This window comes from Rutidosis leptorrhynchoides, chromosome 10 (genome assembly GCF_046630445.1).
Source record: "Rutidosis leptorrhynchoides isolate AG116_Rl617_1_P2 chromosome 10, CSIRO_AGI_Rlap_v1, whole genome shotgun sequence".
In the NCBI taxonomy this organism is placed as follows: domain Eukaryota; kingdom Viridiplantae; phylum Streptophyta; class Magnoliopsida; order Asterales; family Asteraceae; genus Rutidosis; species Rutidosis leptorrhynchoides.
Window position 1 is genome coordinate 277,402,184 of NC_092342.1, and position 20,426 is coordinate 277,422,609.

The window sequence follows — 20,426 nt, forward strand, 5'->3', positions numbered from 1 at the left end:
CCAGAGAATAAACATACTTTCAAGTGTCAACCAAAAGGTTGGTGAGTTCATAAGTTTATCGTAAAAAATAAAATTCATCATTTTAATAAACCACAAGATTCAAATATAGTACACCTATCTCGTCTACGAAACCATTTTCATAAATCTTAGTAACCGTACACATATCTCGTGTACAAAAATATCATACACATAACCTGTGTATAAAATCATTCTCTCGATACATAACATTCACTTTTCATTCATTGCTTGGCTTGGTAACCGACCTTAACATATAATGCGCATCAATAATATCCCCAAAAACAGAACATCTCATATGTATAATATATAAACTTCGAAGTACTAAACACCACGCCCACTAGCTCTTCCGTCTAGTGAACATTCTGGTGGGGGTGTTAAACCCGGTAGCTACCTTTAGGATTCGGGTGAATTAGGGCCATACCCGTTTCTAATTCTTAGGTTACCAAGCAATAATAATCAGGGAAAATATTCACAACAATTAGTGGCAATTATAACGTCCAACTAATTCAATAATAATCCACAGAACTTCTGTCTGCATAATAATTCATTCGAGGAATGTTTTGCTTATGTCTATCTCGTCAAACATTTATAAAAACATTTCATGTATTCTCAGTTTAAAATATATTTCAGAAACATTTAATAAAGCAGTTGTAAAAACAACGCATGTATTCTCAGTTCCGAAAATATAAGGAGTAAAAAGAGAGCAAATGAACTCACAATAATGTATTTTGTAGTAAAAATACATATGACGAAACTGAACAATGCAGGGTTGACCTTGGATTCACGAACCTATATCATTTGTATATTCATTAACACATATACTTGTAATCGAATAAATATATATTATTATTAGTGATGTAATTTATATATTTAATAATTTATAAATTTCAATATTTATATATATTTTCATTTTATATAATTGTTAATATAGTTAAGCTATGTGTATTAAGTACATTTATGTATATATAATCTTTACTTATAACCTTATTAACGTCATTAAAACCTTTATTTTCATAATCAATATTATTTTAATAAGTGACATAGATATTACTTGATAATATAAATAATGATAGCTTTAATGTTAATAAATTTATAATTTTTGTAGAAATGATAATAATAATAATACTAATTTTTAATAATAACCATTTTTAATAATGATATTCATACCTATGTTAGTAATAATAATGATGATAATAATAATTGTAATTATGATAATAATAATATTAATGTTAATGATAATAATAATGTTAATTCAAATACTAATGTTAGTAATAATAATAACTTTTATTTATCATTTTAATACTAATGATAATATTAATAATAGTAATACTAAATAATAATACTTGATAATGATAATAGTATTAGTAATAATAATATTAGTAATAATTTACTTGCTATAAACATAATAATAATATGAAGTGTTAATTAATAATACTAATAATTATAATACTAATAATATTAATAATAATTAAAACAATGATAATAATAGTGACAATAATTAAAACAATAATGAAAATATCAATAATAATAATAATAATAATAATAATAATAATAATAATAATAATAATAATAATCCTAATGTTCATAACACATAATAATAATAATAATACTAACAATAATAATAATTATAATACTTAATAATAACAATGACATTAATAATAATGGATTTTAAAAATAAAACTACCTTTAAGACTATCTTGTAAAAACAAGTGCCCAGAACGGGAGTCGAACCCGCGACCTCCCGCTCACTCGCTAACCCCCTTAACCATCCTTCCAACTTCGATTTTCTGGTATTCTATTCAACTAAATTAAATATACAAGTACTTTTGTTATACTTTCTTCTTCAACAAAAACAAGTCGACTAGGGATCAAAACTAATCAACAATTAATTACTGAATAAATCTTTGGATTTGAAATGGATACATAAACGATTTTTAAATAACTAGAGTAACTAAATCAGAAAAAAAAAAGATAAGCTGTTACAGCTTATATGAAGCTGTTCAAACTTAAAAATCAAATTCAACTTACAGACCGTTTTAGATTATACTTAAAACATGAAAGTGGTGCTAAATCACTCATATAAGTTTTCTGTAACCTTAATTTAAACTAAAACCTTAAAACAATTTCGAATTTAATGATGAACAAAAGCTTTGACTTTTTAAAACCAAACTTTGACTCCAAAATACTTTCTTGATACTAAAAATTGGGATTTGAATCTTTCCAAATAGTTTAAATAAAAGATTTTGAGCTGAACTGCATTAACACATTTAAAAATCAATAAGAAAATCGAGCTTTGGATAAAAATGAGGAAGAACAGGGTCGACATACTTATTTTCTGTTTAAATTTTGAATTGCAGTGTTAGTTGGATCTCTCTGAGTGAATGAATTGATTATAACTAATACAATTGATCCTAAATTGTTTGCATTTTGACTGGATGTGGACGTGTAACAATTAATAGACCAGAAGGACATTCGTTCGTACTGAAAATATAATAAGATAAATAAAACTGATATTGATTGATAACCAATTTTGTATATATCTGTGATTGAATCTCTAATTGGTACTATCAAAAGACAGAAAATCGAATTACATAAAGGTTGAAAACGATGGTAAACTGAATTGATTCTCTCAAGTACTTACGTATTTATTTATGTTTATATATATATATATATATATATATATATATATATATATATATATATATATCAGTAATTATGTATTTATTTATGTTTATATATATATATATATATATATATATATATATTGTATTTATATATACATCTGTACATGTAATTGAATATACACTTACTGTATTCAGTATGTGTATATGTATATGTATCTGAATACGTCCAGTATTAGTAAATGTATCCTTGTATTAATAATAATAATAATACTAATAATAAGTTTATAAATAATAATCATAAAATTTGTATTAATGATAATAATATCATTAATTCTAATAATTAATAATTAATAACTAAATAATTTAATAATAATTCTAATAATAATATTAACAAGAGTAATAACAATAATAATTATGATTTGTTTTTTTAAAATATAACTATGATAATAATAATATTTGTGGTGATACTAAATAATAATAGTTATATTAATATTATTTATGATAATAATAATATCAATAATAATGATATAATAACTTATACATATCATATTATATATATATATATATATATATATATATATATATATCTTATATTAGAATTGATATTACAATTATTAATATCATTAATAATAATATTGAATGTAATAATCATAATTATTTTTAATAACAATAATATTAAATGTAATAATACTATATCACTCTATATATATCATGTTCGTATCTATAGATAACAATAATGTTGATATTATTATTGTAATTAGTAAAATATTATTATAACAATTATATTTATACTTGTATTATATATATATGTATCATTACTTATATAATACATAATATATTGCATATTAACTTCTATTGAATATTTATTATTTATACATTAAAATTATATTACAATATTATATCTATCATACATAAAATATTTATAGTTTCATTTTTGATAACAACTTTTTATCTTGTGTAATATTTTACATAATTAACTCAATTGATCAAATTCTATTTCGATTTATTATATAAACTGCTATATATATATATATATATATATATATATATATATATATATATATATATATATATATATATATATATATATATATATATATATATATATCTAATTACAACAATCGTTCGTGAATCGTCGGGCATAGTCAAAAGTCAAATAATTTCATGAAATAGTTCAAAAATTTTGAGATGCAATTCAATAGACTTTGCTTATCGTGTCAAAATTATATTAAGATAAAGTTTAAATTTGGTCGAAAATTTTCGGGTCGTCACAGTACCTACCCGTTAAAGAAATTTCGTCCCGAAATTTGAGTGGGATCATCATGGCTAACAATAAGAATGTTTTTCTGATGAATATGAGCTGATAAATAGAGTTTTATTACTGTTGAGTAATATGGATAAGATAATTCGACTACTCGAAGAGTACGAGTGAAGCTATCACAAAATAATGAAATGAGTAAATGCATGTTTGTCTTAACCGGTGACGTAGTCACGGTTGATTTCCGAAAATCAAGGAACTTAGAGGAAATCTTCGTAATAAGATCTGAGCCTTCGGTAATTAAGGAAGTTAGGATCTTCTTTGGTTAAATGCGATAATCTGTTTTGATTGCACTGTCGGATATTTTACTATAAATCCACCCTTCTCATTGACTTTATATTTTGGAGTTCCATCCTCTTGTTTTCTATTCCCAACTTTAAGTCAAACGAATAATAGTCCAGAATTCGTAGATATGAATTTCGGAATGAATATAGTTAATGTTCTAAGAGAGATTGAAACAGCACGATATTGATAGGTTAAATTACCAGAAAAATAGAACTATCAAGAAATTATGTTCTTGATATGTTTATAGAATAGATAGAATGTAAGAGTCGTGTAACATGGCACATGATGACATTATGGTCTGTGAATCATCATGTTCCATTAGAAACTCAGCATGAGTTACTGTAATATAATCACGTTGATCAAGTGTCATTATATTATACTAACTCATTGATAGTGCTCCAAATGAACATATATTTAGGCATAATATCCTTCAAATATGTAAAGCTTTTAGTTGTAATTGTTCTATTTTTATGTAATATTCGCTTAAATAAATAAGTGCGAAGACAAAAGAAGAAAACGACGATTTGAAGACGCAAATGACCAAAAAGCTCTAATGTACAAGATACAATCCAAGTGGTTAAATTTAATGATGAGAAACGTCTAAAAATTACAAGAGTACAAGCCGTAAAACGCAAAGTACAAGATATTTCCGCTTACGAAAAGACGTTCGAAAATCCGAAACCGGGACATGAACCAACTATCAACGCGCGATGCAACGGAGCTAAAATTACAAGTCAACTATGCACATAAATATAATATAATATATAAATAATTCTTAAAATTATATATATATATATATATATATATATATATATATATATATATATATATATATATATTATATTATATATTAAAACGTCGGCAAAACTAGAAAACAAAGTGATTGAGCTGGATCCAGCTGTCCATGTGATCGCATGGAAATAACAAAGGGAACCCACGCGATCGCATGGCTCCCAAACTCAGCTCACATCTATAAAAGGCAGCGAATTGGACGAGTAATATATATCTTTTTCTCTTCCTTTCTCTGTAAGAAATATATATATATATATATATATATATATATATATATATATATATATATATATATATATATATATATATATATATATATATATATATATATATATATAATTTAAAGTTTAATTTAAGTTTAATAATAATTTGGTTATTGTAAGAAATGTTTTAAGGTTTTGTAAGTCGAAACTCTGTCTGTGTAACGCTACGCGATTAATCACCACTGTAAGCTATTTTCTTCCTTTTTAAATTAATGTCTCGTAACTAAGTTAATATTATGCTTATTTGAGCCGAAGTAATCACGATGTTAGACTAAATATTATGACGGGGTTATTAGATTTTGTACTATAATTAAGGTTTGGACAAAAGGCCGACACTTGTGGACATTGGACTATTGACTATTAATAGATAAGGGGTATTGTCTAATCGAATAACAACTCATTAGAATCTGTCGAACCTATCTTCAAATTAGTTAATCTAATAATTATTAAAATGATTATGTATGTTCTATTTAGTGACATTTATATGACATCTTTTACGATCATTTAATTAATTATTCGGATTGGGTAATTGATTATTCATTCTGATCAAGTGGGTAAATTAATATTCATATCTCATTAAAACAGGGGTGGATTACATACAAGGATAATTGGTGTAATTGTTAACAAAGTATTAAAACCTTGGATTACACGCAGTCGATAACCTGGTGTAATCATTAAACAAAGTATTAAAACCTTGTTACAGTTCGAATCCCTAATTAGTTGGAATATTTGACTTCGGGAATAAGGTTAAATTGACGAGCATTTTATAATTATGACCGATGGACTATTATGGACAAAAACCAGATAGGCATCAAATAAACCAGGACAAAGGACAATTAACCCGGGTAACAATTAATTAAAATCAAAACTTCAAACATCATGATTATGGAAGTTTAAATAAGCATAATACTTTTATTTCATATTTCATCGTACTTTTATTTTCTGTCATTTCATTTAACGCACTTTTAATTATCGCAACTTTAAATATTGTTTTTTATTTACGCACTTTAATTATTGTCATTTATCTTTACGCTTTATTTAAAATCGACAAATCGGTCATTAAAAGGTAAAAACCCCCTTTTATAAGAATATTACTATATATAATTATATATATTTTATATAAATTTAGTTGTTAAAAATATAGCGTTAAACTCAGCTAGCTCCCTGTGGAACGAACCGGACTTACTAAAAACTACACTACTCTACGATTAGGTACACTGCTTATAAGTGTTGTAGCAAGGTTTAGGTATATCCCATCTATATAAATAATTAAAACTTGTGAAAATTGTATCATGTTTCGTATTAAAAATAATAGTATTACGTATTACACCTCGTACACATCAAGTTTTTGGTGCCGCTGCCGGGGACCCGAAAGCGAAACGCTATATATATAAAAAAAAGATTTTTATTAAGTCTTAATTTACTTTTGTAAAAATACGTTTTAAATATCAAAAATATAAAAAAAAGTATATTTATCTATTTAAGTGTTTAAAAAGTTTATATTTTTTTTATTTAAAGTATAAAAGTATTTTTAAAAATATAATTTTAAATATAACCTATATATTAATTTTGTAAAAAAAAAATAGAAATCGGGCCAAGTACTGTAGCGGCCCAAATATTCAGCCTGTATTCGAAGCCATGCGATCGCATGAGCACAAGGAAGCACGCCCATACGACCGCATGGGTTGACTGGACAGGTCTGAACCTTAAACGCATTTATTACGGAGTAGGTTAAATATTATTATTAATATTTAAATTAATTAGGGTTACAATTAATTATAATTATTAGTATTTAACCTAATTAAGTTTTTATATATATATTTAAATTTAGTTTATAATTAGTAATATTAAGTTTTAATATTATTATTAATTATATAAATTAGTACTTTTATAAAATATAATATAAAAATAATATTTTTATAAAATTTGTATTTTTATCATTTTAGTTATAATTTGTATTTTCTTTTAATCGTTTATTTCGTAATTTGTATATTTATCGTTCGTAATTAATTTTAAACTTAGTATTTTGCCATAGTTATTTTTAGTATTTCTAGTTTTTAGGCTTTATCGTAAAATCTCTTAGGTGCTTTTTCTTTAAATTAAGATTTAGGTGCTTTAGAATTTTACGACGTCGCTTATCGCTTTAATATTTAATAGATTTTAGTGCCTATTTAAGTTATTGCCGTTTTGGATATAGATTACCTTTTAAGCTTTAATACCTTTAGGCGCAACTTTTTAGATTTAGTTTTTAGACTTTTAAGTTTCGCCGTTTTTCTTTCTAATTTTTATTTTTCGACCTTTTATTTTTCGACGTTTTTCGACGCGTTTTAGGACATAGAATTTTCTTTGTTTTCTTTAAATTTCGACGAAAAATTATTTTAAGCGGTTAAATTGATAGACATCCAAAATTTTCTAGTTCGTAGTAATAGTTGGATTTGTTAGTGGCGAGTTGTGGGCTTCCGATTTAAAGGGTCCTGGCTACCTGCTGCATCTATTGGCTATTCGAAACGTGGGCAAAATTAGAAAAGTCTATTAATTTGATAACTTTAATAATTTTTATTTTTTTATAACTAATAGGATATTCTGTGAATGCACCGAGCAAAACGTTCACCACCTTTCATACGTTCACCACCTTTAACTCGATCAAGACATTTAGCCAATATTTTCGCCGTTGATTTTTCTTTAGAATCGTCATCTAGTCGACCAAGTACTCCAATTCAGATTTCCGATAATCCATTTTTTGAACCCAACCTTACAATTGAGAATCCGGAGGATATTCAAGGACAATTCAGAAATCCTAAACCACAAATCACTCATCCAGAGATTGTCAAGGAAGAAACCATTAAATCAGAATCCTCTAGTGATTCGTATTCAACAATTTTAATTATGGAAGTAACGGAACCTCTAAGTATGGAAGACCGAATGAGAGCCACACGCACGGGCCAAGGACACGTCATTATTAAGCCAGATATTAATGCGCCAGATTATGAAATCAAGGGACAAATCTTACACATGGTAACTAATCAATGCCAATATAGTGGTACGCCAAAAGAAGATCCAAACGAACATCTTCGAACCTTTAATAGGATCTGTACTCTATTCAAAATCAGAGAAGTTGAGGATGAGCAGATCTATCTTATGTTATTTCCCTAGACTTTAAAGGGAGAAGCCAAAGATTGGTTAGAATCATTACCTGAAGGGGAGATTGATATATGGGATGTCTTAGTTGAAAAATTTCTCAAACAATTCTTTCCGGCATCTAAAGCCGTGAGACTTCAAGGAGAAATTGTTACATTCAGACAAAAGCTAAATGAAACTCTATATGAGGCATGGACAAGATTTGGAAAATTGTTGAGAGGATGTCCTCAACATGGTTTAGACACTTATCAAATAGTACAAATATTCTATCAAGGATGCGACGTTGCTACACGAAAAGACATCGACATAACAGCTGGTGGTTCCATTATGAAGAAACCGCAACCGAAGCTTAGAAAATTATTGATAACACAGCCTCCCACTCTCATGAGTGGCACCAAGAAAAAGATATCTTTCGTTCATCTAAAGCGGCTAGAGCCGATTCTAGCCATGACTTTGATTCCATTTTCGCAAAAATAGATGCTTTCGAGAGATGAATGGAAAAGATGACTAAAGATATTCATGCAATACGAATCAGTTGTGAGCAATGCAGTGGACCACACTTAACGAAAGATTGTAATGTTGAACAAATGATGGAACAACGTAAGAATGTTTCCTACATGAACCAAAGGCTGGGAAATAATTATCAAAATAATTATCAACAGCCAAGGCCAAACTTTAATCGAAATCAAAACATTCTTTACAATCCAAATGGACCCAACAATAACTCGTATAACCAACAAGGTCTGAATAACCAACCAACTCAAAACAACACTTTCAATCAACAAAGACCTGGCTTGTATAAACCACCACAACAAACCGAAGAGAAAAAGCCAAATCTGGAAGAAATGATGGCAAAGCTAATGGAATCTCAAACACAAATTATTACATCTCAAGCCCAAACAAATGAGAGGTTTGATCCGTCATTAAGAACTCAACAAACTTCCATTTTGAATCTAGAAAAACACGTAGGTACTCTTGCTAGCATGATGAGTGAGAGGGAACAAGGAAAGCTACCGAGTAATACTGAAGTAAATCCTCGGAATGAGAATGTTAATATGGTGTCAACAAATTCTAAAAAACCATCATCAGAAGATGGGAAGGTTTTCGATGTAAGTAACAATGAAGAAGTTACAACACCACCATCACCACCCGAGTATGTAAAGCCAGTGGTGGCACCATACAGACCACCCATCCCGTTTCCAAGAGAAGGAGTTGAGTATAAGCAAGTAATAGGTAATAAAGTTTGTGATACCTCTGGAAAGAAGAAGAAGAATAAGAAAGTACAAGAAACAAAAATCGTAAAGACAAACCCGGTGAAGACAGTTCCACCAAAACCTCCACCCAGGGTGGGTGATCCGGGTGAATTTATTGTTCCTTGTCTACTTAGTGATTGTGTCATGTATGATGCACTAGGAGATTTAGGTGCGAGTGTGAGTGTTATGCCTCTTTCATTATATAAGAGATTAGGAGTAGGTAAGTTAAGTCCAACAGAGATGAGTGTCCGACTCTTTGATCAAACCATTAGGCACCCAGTTGGAATTGCTGACAATCTACCCGTTCAAGTGGGTAATTTAACCTTTTTAGTCGAATTTATTGTCATTGACATAGAAGAGGACTCAAACATTCCTCTAATTTTAGGTCGACCATTCTTAGCATCCACCAGGGCATTATTTGATGTAAGAGAGGGTAGAATGACACTTAGTGATGGTGAAAAATTGACCACCTTTGTAAGTCGAAAGTCTAAATCTCCACAAACCAAAACCGTTGAACCAACAAAAATGATTGGTAAGAACCATATTGTTTTACCAACTCCAACGGCAGTGCTTAACAATAATAAAACGCCTAAGTGTGGGGAAGATGAAGCAACACCTAATGATGACCTGATAACAAAGAACCTCGTTGTTGATACAAAATTAAATGACCCCGTTATTAATAGTTCAATGAAGAAACTTATTAAACGGATTCGCGATGCTAGAACCTAGAGGAACTTTAAGTTATGTAACCGGTTAGTATCTAATCTATCTCCTAAAGAAAAGGCGAAACTAGTTGAATTTGTGGAAATTACACAGGAATCCGACCAATGGCTTAAAGCAAAAGTCACAGATATGCAAGTTGATTATGGTCCAAAGGAAATTGACGATGAAGTTAATCACAATTTCGATACCACAGCTACCTAAGTGTGGGGAGATTCAAATGTTCTAAAAGGAAAACGCTGTCTAGAGTTAGTTGTTCTGTTCTCGTGTAGCTTCGAGAATGGAATCCGATTGGTCTTTTCCGCTAGCAGACACTAAAGAACTAGTTTTCTCCCTCCATTCTGAATTTTTTTGTTTTGTTTCGTAGGTTTGTATGAAATTAATACGTTTTTTTAAAGTTTTGTGTGAATTTAAAAACAAAATTTACTTTATTTCATTAAGTTTAAAAAATGATTTCTAAAATTCGTCGTAAGTTAAAGACTAGATCATAGAATCGAAATTGCTTTACCCGAGGGCGGGGCGAAAAATTTTGTTATCATTATTTTTAATATTATTGATCTAAAGTATACCAAAAAAATTAAAAAACCCAAAAATATTTGCTTTTAAAACAATCGCTTTAAAAACGACAATTTGTAAATTTTGTCGAGGAACGGACTAGGTAAACATACCGAAACTACCTAAAGTAAAAGGAAACAAAATTTTAAAAAAAATAATTCATTCAAATTGTTTTAATAAATAAAGGTTTTTATAATATATATATATATATATATATATATATATATATATTATACATGTTTGTAGTTTATCTTATGTACAAAACAGGGTAAAACAGCGCAATTTCAAAGACTGACATTAAGTTCAGCAAAAGCTACTAATTTTGACGACAAGACGCAAAATATCAAATGTGATATAAAATAATATGTTTGCAAACTCGGTATTTTTAATCACTTTTCTACACTAATCACCCTCATGAATTTATAATTATAGTCTGATTTCATGCAAATGAGGGCATTGCATGATCTCAAGTGTTGGGAAGGGTTATAAATTCTCTCAGGTTTACACTTAGTTTAATTGCCAAATTTTGTGAAAATTTAAAAAATTTTCAACTAAATGAATTCAAAATCATGTTTACACATATTTATGAATGATAAAACTAGGTGTTAATGCCGAAATTATTGTTACCTCGGAGAGAACATAAATGGAGAAATAACCCAAAACGTTAGAATTCATTTAAAATGGAATAGAGGAGAATAAAAAGGCAAAGAAAAAAAATAAATAAAAGCTAAGTGTGGGAAGAATTTACCAAGTTATTTAAAACACATATCACATATTTGGTACAGATTATTGCAGGTACTTTTGTTTTAGACTAAACTAATTAGTTTTACCCGATTTACTGTAATATATTTGAAAGAAAGATGGATCTGCACGATGAATCAATTCCATCATTAAAATGAAGTAAAGTCTTCAGAAAAAGACACGCGTTTCTTGATTTAGGTCAGGAAGTTGTTGTCTAGACCAGTTGTAGGTTGACGAAAAATCTAGAAAAGTCATCTCTAAAATCAGCAGGAAATCCACGGACCTCAGCATCAAACAGGGTCGCCAAGTGGTCAAACTTATCCTAACCATGAGAGGATCTGTCTCTTAAAATGGAGAGAGCGTCGTGCAAATTAGCTTGATAAGACTAATGAATCAAACCCCCAGAAAGGATAATCTCCTTAAAGATTAAAAATCAGCTTTTAAGCCTGATATTACTCAAACCTTGAGATTGACTTTAAAGATTGAGAATTAGAAACTCATGAAATTTGATGATATCTAAACTCGAGTTTGAACGAGAAAATATTTTGATCAAAATTAAAACCGATTTGTTTTCTGAAAACCCATTTTCAATGCGTTCATTACCATTAAACGTAAAATCCTAAGAATTCACCGGAATTCATTAGGTCACCTGAACCAAATCGGGTGTCAACCGTGAGAACGGTGGTTGCATAGCATGGTCGAAGACAGGACCTTGTGCCAGACCGAAAAATTATAGGGTGATCTTTACTATTGCTCCTACAAAGGATAGTAATTGCATCCGACACGTTTTAGACCATGAACATCTGCATGTCATTAGACATTGCCTTAACAGTTGCTTGTTCAATGCTTTCCATATGAAGCAAGTATACTGGATGTGTGCTTTCCTAATACAAGGTTAGCAAGTGAGTGACACAAAACCGCAAGTTTTGAGCTAAAATTTTAAAATCTGAAACCCACAAAACCCACAAAAACATTTTGCAAATACCGGTGAAGGGTTATTCCGAAAAACTTATCTAGGGTAAAAGCTAGAATGAATTTTTAAAAGATCAAATGTTTTCAGAAAGATCCAATTTCCTTAAAGGATCTAAATTTTTATAGTCATGTGGGATTGTAAACCACATCGTTACTATTATTGTTTATACCGCCGTATCAAAATCACTGATGTATAAAGTGTGAGAATAAAAAAAGTGATTCGAGTGAAGTGTGATTTAATTTCAAGTTCTGTATTGCTTGAGGACAAGCAACGTTCAAGTGTGGGGATATTTGATAGTGCTCCAAATGAACATATATTTAGGCACAATATCCTTCCAATATGTAAAGCTTTTAGTTGTAATTGTTCTATTTTTATGTAATATTCGTTTAAATAAATAAGTGCGATGACAAAAGAAGAAAACGACGATTTGAAGACGCAAATGACCAAAAAGCTCAAATGTACAAGATACAATCCAAGTGGTTAAATTTAATGATGAGAAACGTCTAAAAATTACAAGAGTACAAGCCGCGAAATGCAAAGTACAAGATATCTCCGCGTACGAAAGGACGTTCGAAAATCTGGAACCGGAACATGAACCAACTATCAACGCAAGACGCAACAGAGCTAAAATTACAAGTCAACTATGCACATAAATATAATATAATATATAAATAATTCTTAAAATTATATATATATTATATTATATATTAAAACGTCGGCAAAACTAGAAAACAAAGTGATTGGGCTGGATCCAGCTGTCCATGCGATCGCATGGAAATAACAAAGGGAACCCATGCGATCGTATGGCTCCTAAACTCAGCTCACATCTATAAAAGGCAGCGAATTGGACGAGTAATATATATCTTTTTCTCTTCCTTTCTCTGTAAGAAATATATATATATATATATATATATATATATATATATATATATATATATATATATATATATATATAATTTAAAGTTTAATTTAAGTTTAATAATAATTGGGTTATTGTAAGAAATGTTTTAAGGTTTTGTAAGTCGAAACTCTGTCCGTGTAATGCTACGCGATTAATCACCACAGTAAGCTATGTTCTTCCTTTTTAAATTAATGTCTCGTAACTAAGTTAATATTATGCTTATTTGAGCCGAAGTAATCATGATGTTAGACTAAATATTATGACGAGTGTGATGACCAGGGAATTTTCGACCAAATTTAAACTTAATCTTTATATATTTCCGACACGATAAGCAAAGTTGTAATGTGGAGTCTCAAAAGCTTTGAAAACAATATTTATGTAATTATTTAACCTCAGACTATTCCCAACGATTCACGAACAATTGTGTATAAATAAATAAATAAATAAATAAATAAATAATATATATATATATATATATATATATATATATATATATATATATATATATATATGTATTATATATTTATTAAAAATTTCATGATTACTAAATGGTAATATTAATATATTCAAATACCATCTAGAAATAAATGTTATATTATTTATTTTCATTATTAATATTAGTATTAATATTAATATTAATATATTTCTTTTATAGAATTGATACATTAAATTAGTATTATGAGTAATATGATTATTACCATTTGTATAGTTAATATCATTATTATTCTTTAGTATCATGATAATTATTATTAATATAATAGTTATTAGTATTATTATTTATTAATTTAATTATTATTATTATATTTATTAATTATTAATATTAATTATATAATATATAAAATCAAAGAACTCGTACAAATTTGTTATCAGTTACCATCAAACTATTTTAAAGATCTACTTTTGTCTACATAATTGATACATTTCTATTTAATTATTAAATCTAAATTAAACATATAAAATCATATAGGTAATAGAATCTGTTGTACATCCTTATCAAATTATATGCCTGTCTGTTAAAGGCAATTGAATCGAATATCTCACTACTACAAGACAATCGATCTATCCCAAATTCAACTAGAGATCAATTGCATCTGCATTACAACCCAAAATCAATAATATACCATTCGTACCAATCAGTTAGAAATCCACATCAAACTTTATCCCAATCTTGTTTCTTATCAATATCATCTTTTCATTCATGTATCTAATTGTGTACTATGTCGAATGCGGTTGAGGATGCAAACAAATTCTGTTTGAAATCATGTTCTACTTTTGATTTTATCTTATTCATTTTTGCTTCTTCTTTCACTGAAGTTATTCTTCCTGTCGACCTTCATTGAGATAAAACAATCACCTTCTTTCCCCTTTGAGGAATCACACAACTCATTTGAGTCATCACCATTAACAAACCATTGAAGATATTTACAATGCTTTCTGTTTCGATCATCATCATGAAACACCAAAAACAAACACACACACTACCTTTATTACTACATTCACGATCAAATCACAACAAAACGTTTAGGATTCTTCTGTTTCTATTTGTACAAACAACAATCACAACATCCACATCAAACCACCAATTCGATCAACCTATCTTCCTTGCTTCTGTTTTCTTGAAATGCCACCTTGATCACCTCCTACAACCGGGAACCAAACCCACTTAACCCTTATGCTCGAAAACCCACAAGCTGCTACTCATTTTTGTTTGCTACTGGACGAACCAACTACCCAAACTCTCGTCACATCTTTTCCATGATAACCTCATATAAAACCTTTTTAATTTCTGTTTCATTGCAGCTACATCGAATCACCAACAAAACACCATCATAGTTTTTTCTTCTCTTTTCCTTTAATTTAGTTCCAAGCTGCTGCTACACTTTTCATTTTTTTTCTTCTCTCTAGGATTGATGATGAAGGGTTATGTATGATTAAAGAGGATGATGAACAGCCTGTTTTTTCTTCCTGATCGATTAAACCAAAACACCCATCATCGGTTGCTATAAAGAAATAGAAGCCTTAATGGGAGACAACTTTATTTTTCAATCCATCACTATATGTCTGCCATACATCTTATTAAATAAAAAGTATAACCATCACAATCGACCGATGATTAAGGAGAAAACAAGATTTATTTTTTTTCTTTCCTATCGGTTAACAGTTTTAGGACTTGTTAAGTTTTTTTGTTGGGCTTCCTTCCATTAATAAATGGATTACTCATTTGGGCCGAGACCCAACTATTGTATGTTACTATTTTGGTTCGTGCATATGGAAGAAGATAAACCGTGACTTGTTAATGGTGATGAAAAAATATGGTGATACTAAGCAATGGTGATGAACTGTATGAAGAGAGATGGTTAAATCGATGATAATGATAATTAAAATAATCGATATAGAATGAATTGGATAATGGTTATGATTATGAGTTTATGCGATAATGATAATGTCCATGTGATGATAGGATGATGAAGGATCGAGTTTTTCTATTCCTCCTGTCGAACCCTAAAATACCACACGGTTCTGTACTAGGTATAAAAATTATTATTTTCAGTATGAATTTTATCTGTATCCGTATTATTGTTAGTATATTATTATAAATAAAATCAAGGGTTTTAAAGTTATAAACATACTACATAACAGAAAAATCGAAGTAGCCCATTGGTTAACATTCTCATCTACAATCTAAGGGACTCAAGTTCGAACCTAGGCCACTACAAATGTTTTTTTAAATTATCAACAGAAACTGTCTGGGCTGTATTGAAAGCATGGGCCGAAAACTTGTTTGCTGAGCCATGATTCAATTCGAATTTGTGGCCAGTTAAATAGTTTGGATCGGTTTTCTGTTGGGCTGAAGCGAATGGGTTAAAATATAGATGGGTTCAGGTTATATAAGAAAGATAGAAATGGATAAGTGGTTTGAGAAATTAACAGTGGAGTGAGAGGTTGTGGGTTCGAGCCTGGTCTCTATCAATTTTTTTTTAGAAAACTCATTCTTTAAAGATAGTCTTCTTTTATTCATATTATTCATATTATTATTATTATTATTATTATTATTATTATTATTATTATTATTATTATTATTATTATTATCATAAGTATTAGTATTATTATTAGTAGTATTATTATCATCAGAATTATTAATATAAATAAAAGTATCATTACTATTATTAGTAAAATCATATTTTTTTATTAGCATACACTATGATTAAAATTATCATTTTTATTAAAAGTATTATTTTTATTAAAGTTATCATTTATCATTAATATTAAAAGTATCATTTTTAACTCTATTATCATTATTATTATCATTCCTAATATTATTTTAGTATTAATATAATATTATCAAACAAAAGATATATATATACATATATATACAAAAAATGTATTAAATACATATAACATAACAAAATTAATAATTTTATACATAAAATAAATATATATGAAACATATCGGTTATTAATATAAAAATGATATAACTAATAAATTCTTATATATATAAATTTGTTCGATTGCTATTATGTGTGTTAATATATACATAAATGATATAGGTTCGTGAATCCGAGGCCAACCCTATACTTGTTCAATGTCGTTATATGTATTTTTACTACAAAATACATTAGGTGAGTTTCATTTGCTCTTTTTTTTAAATGCTTTTGCAATATATATTTTTGGGACTGAGAATACATACGTTGCTTTTATAAATGTATGACGAAATAGACACAAGTAATCGAAACTACATTCTATGGTTGAATTATCGAAATCGAATATGCCCTTTTTATTAAGTCTGGTAATCTAAGAATTAGGGAACAGACACCCTAATTGACTCGAACTCTAAAGATAGATCTATCGGGCCCAACAAGCCCCATCCAAAGTACCGGATGCTTTAGTACTTCAAAATTTATATCATGTTCGAAGGAGGATCCCGGAATGATGGGGATATTCTTATATGCATATTGTGAATGTCGGTTTACCAGGTGTTCAATCCATATGAATGATTATTTTTGTCTCTATGCATGGGACGTATGTTTATGAGAAATGGAAATATGAAATCTTGTGGTCTATTAGAATGATGGAAATGATTATTTATATTAAACTAATGAACTCACCAACCTTTTGGTTGACAATTTAAAGCATGTTTATTCTCATGTATGAAAGAAGTCTTCCGCTGTGCAATTGCTCATTTTAAAGATATTACTTGGATTCATTCATGACATATTTCAAAAGACATTGCATTTGAGTCGTTGAGTTCATCAAGATTATTATTAAGTCAATTATAGTTAGATATATTACAAAATGGTATGCATGTCGTTAACTTTCGATGTAATGAAAGATTGTCGTTTCAAAAATGAATGCAATGTTTGTAAAATGTATCATATAGAGGTCAAGTACCTCGCGATGTAATCAACTGCTGTGAATCGTTTATAATCGATATGGACTTCGTCCGGATGGATTAGTACGGGTCTCTACAGTTGGCATCAGAGCTGGTATAACGCCGTCCATGTGTGGCGGGTTAGTCGTAAAGGAGGTTCTCACAGTGTTACCTGTGACGAAGCATTGGCTCTTACTCCTTGCGATCCCTTACGAGGGTTGGCAGTAGCCGAGAGGCAGGCCCTAAAATTAGTATCTGAGGTACACTCAGTGGTCACCAGGCGGTTAGCTGGGAAGACACTGGGTGGGACGGTGGTTGTCTCCAACTGTGCTTCAGTTGGTATCAGAGCAGTGGTCTTAGCGAACCAGGTCTGCATTAGTGTGTCTAACTGATAAGTCGATAGGATGCATTAGTGAGTCTGGACTTCGACCGTGTCTGCATGTCAAAAGTTTTGATTATCATTTCTAGTCGGAAATCATCTGCTTATCATCCTTAGAAAATTACCCGCTTATCATTATTAGTCTAGACACGTCTTGCTACATTAATTGCATGAGTAGTGTATAGACAAAAATTCATATCTTAGCGTATCTACTAAATCATATCTTATCGTATCTGTTACTTTAAACCTTGCCTGACATATCCCGCAAATTCCTCCATAATCTACAAAATCTTTTGATCTATATATATAGATATCCTATGTAAATAGAATACCACCCGATAGCCGAAAAAATCACTTCATATCGAAAAATCCTTTATCCAATCGTACGAAATGGAATTCGTCGTTAGTTCAAGTCACTCAGATTCTGAAATGGAATCTCACTCAAGCTCCGAAAGCAGTGTGACCGGAATGGATCAACCAATCAGTCATCACCTATTCTGGATGAATTGGGGATGGGTTCGTAGCCTCCTCAATCATTGGAGACAAGAAGAAGGCGATCCTTTCCATCCACCACATTGCCCTCTTGACGAAAAACCTGAAGCACTTACCGGCGAACCTGTCCGAAACACCATTTTCTCTCTCATTTCCAGAGTATCTCGTCATGATTATATACTATATCAAATTCTAGATCATATTTATCCGCTCATCCGAACCGATAATCACCCCGGTGTAATAGAAGAAGTCATCGAGCTTCGTGCTCGGGTAGTGGCTTTGAAGAATATGGTGCAAAGATTACAAACACCAACAGCAGCACCAGTAGCATAACCAGTACTACCATAATCAACACCAATAGTACTATTACCACCACCAACAACAACCGCATCGCAAACCTCAACTTTACAATCTATCCCACGAGCACCCATGTCATACGCTCTGTAGATATCAAGGAATACCAATAACAACAAACGATGAAGTATTGATTCATAACTTCCTTAAAGAAACCTTCTGCAGCGATTATGTAAACTCTAAAGTCTTAGAGATTATCTATTCTAACCCTAACCAGAAATCAGATGAGTGAACTAAAATGATAGAAGGAAGAGTAGAAACTCTGACAAGAATGATGCGTGATTCGCAAGCTAGACTTATTTTATCAGCAACGTCAACAGTACCGTTAACATCACCAGCACATTCAGTGCCATCAGCATCGTCAGAATCAGCAACACCTATAACATCAAAAGCTCCACCATTTCAAGAATCACCGTGGACACCATTACGAATCAATAGCACAAATCTTGTATCAACGAGTTATGAAGTATTAACTCATTGCCACTGAATAATTTATATGTATATCTTATATATATAAATTTTTAAACCATAATAAATCTTTCCGTACTAAGCTATTATGTGTGAATCTTAACTACTCGGTTAATTCATGCTACTAATATGCTACAATGTACATCATTCGACAACAACTTAACCATTATTAACTACAATCTCTGTTTCAATTTAATGAATTCCATTTCATAATAATCAAGCGTATTATTCAAATATATGTTTGATTTTACACTTTCATCATCGATGTACTCGAAACTTTTCAGATAACATCATTCGTATCTTGTGAAGTTCACAAGAATTCCACGAACACCAACATCACGCAAAGTATAAATTCATAATATTGTTGAAGAAATACTCCGTAAAAGTGATGTAATTTCTAAAGTTTTTAGAGATTATACAATTCTAGATGCAACCGTAAATCAAATGAGTTTAATATTAACTCATTAAATCTATATTACATCTGAAGAAAATATATATGTAAGTATATTTCCATAAAGATTGTAATTAAAAATTCTTTTGTACCAACTGTTAATGGTGAAAATATTTTAACAGGTAGGCAATACCCGAGGAATATTCAGATTTCACATTAATAAGTTACACTGTACATTCTTCGAAGCTGATTCAACAGTAGTTTACTATCCTAATTACATTCACCGATATACGTATCCGTTCACCACAGAATAACCATTTTCATTCAATTTCATATTTGGATTTTGAATTACCAGAATCCAACAAGTGGCATAATGAAGAAAACATTGGACA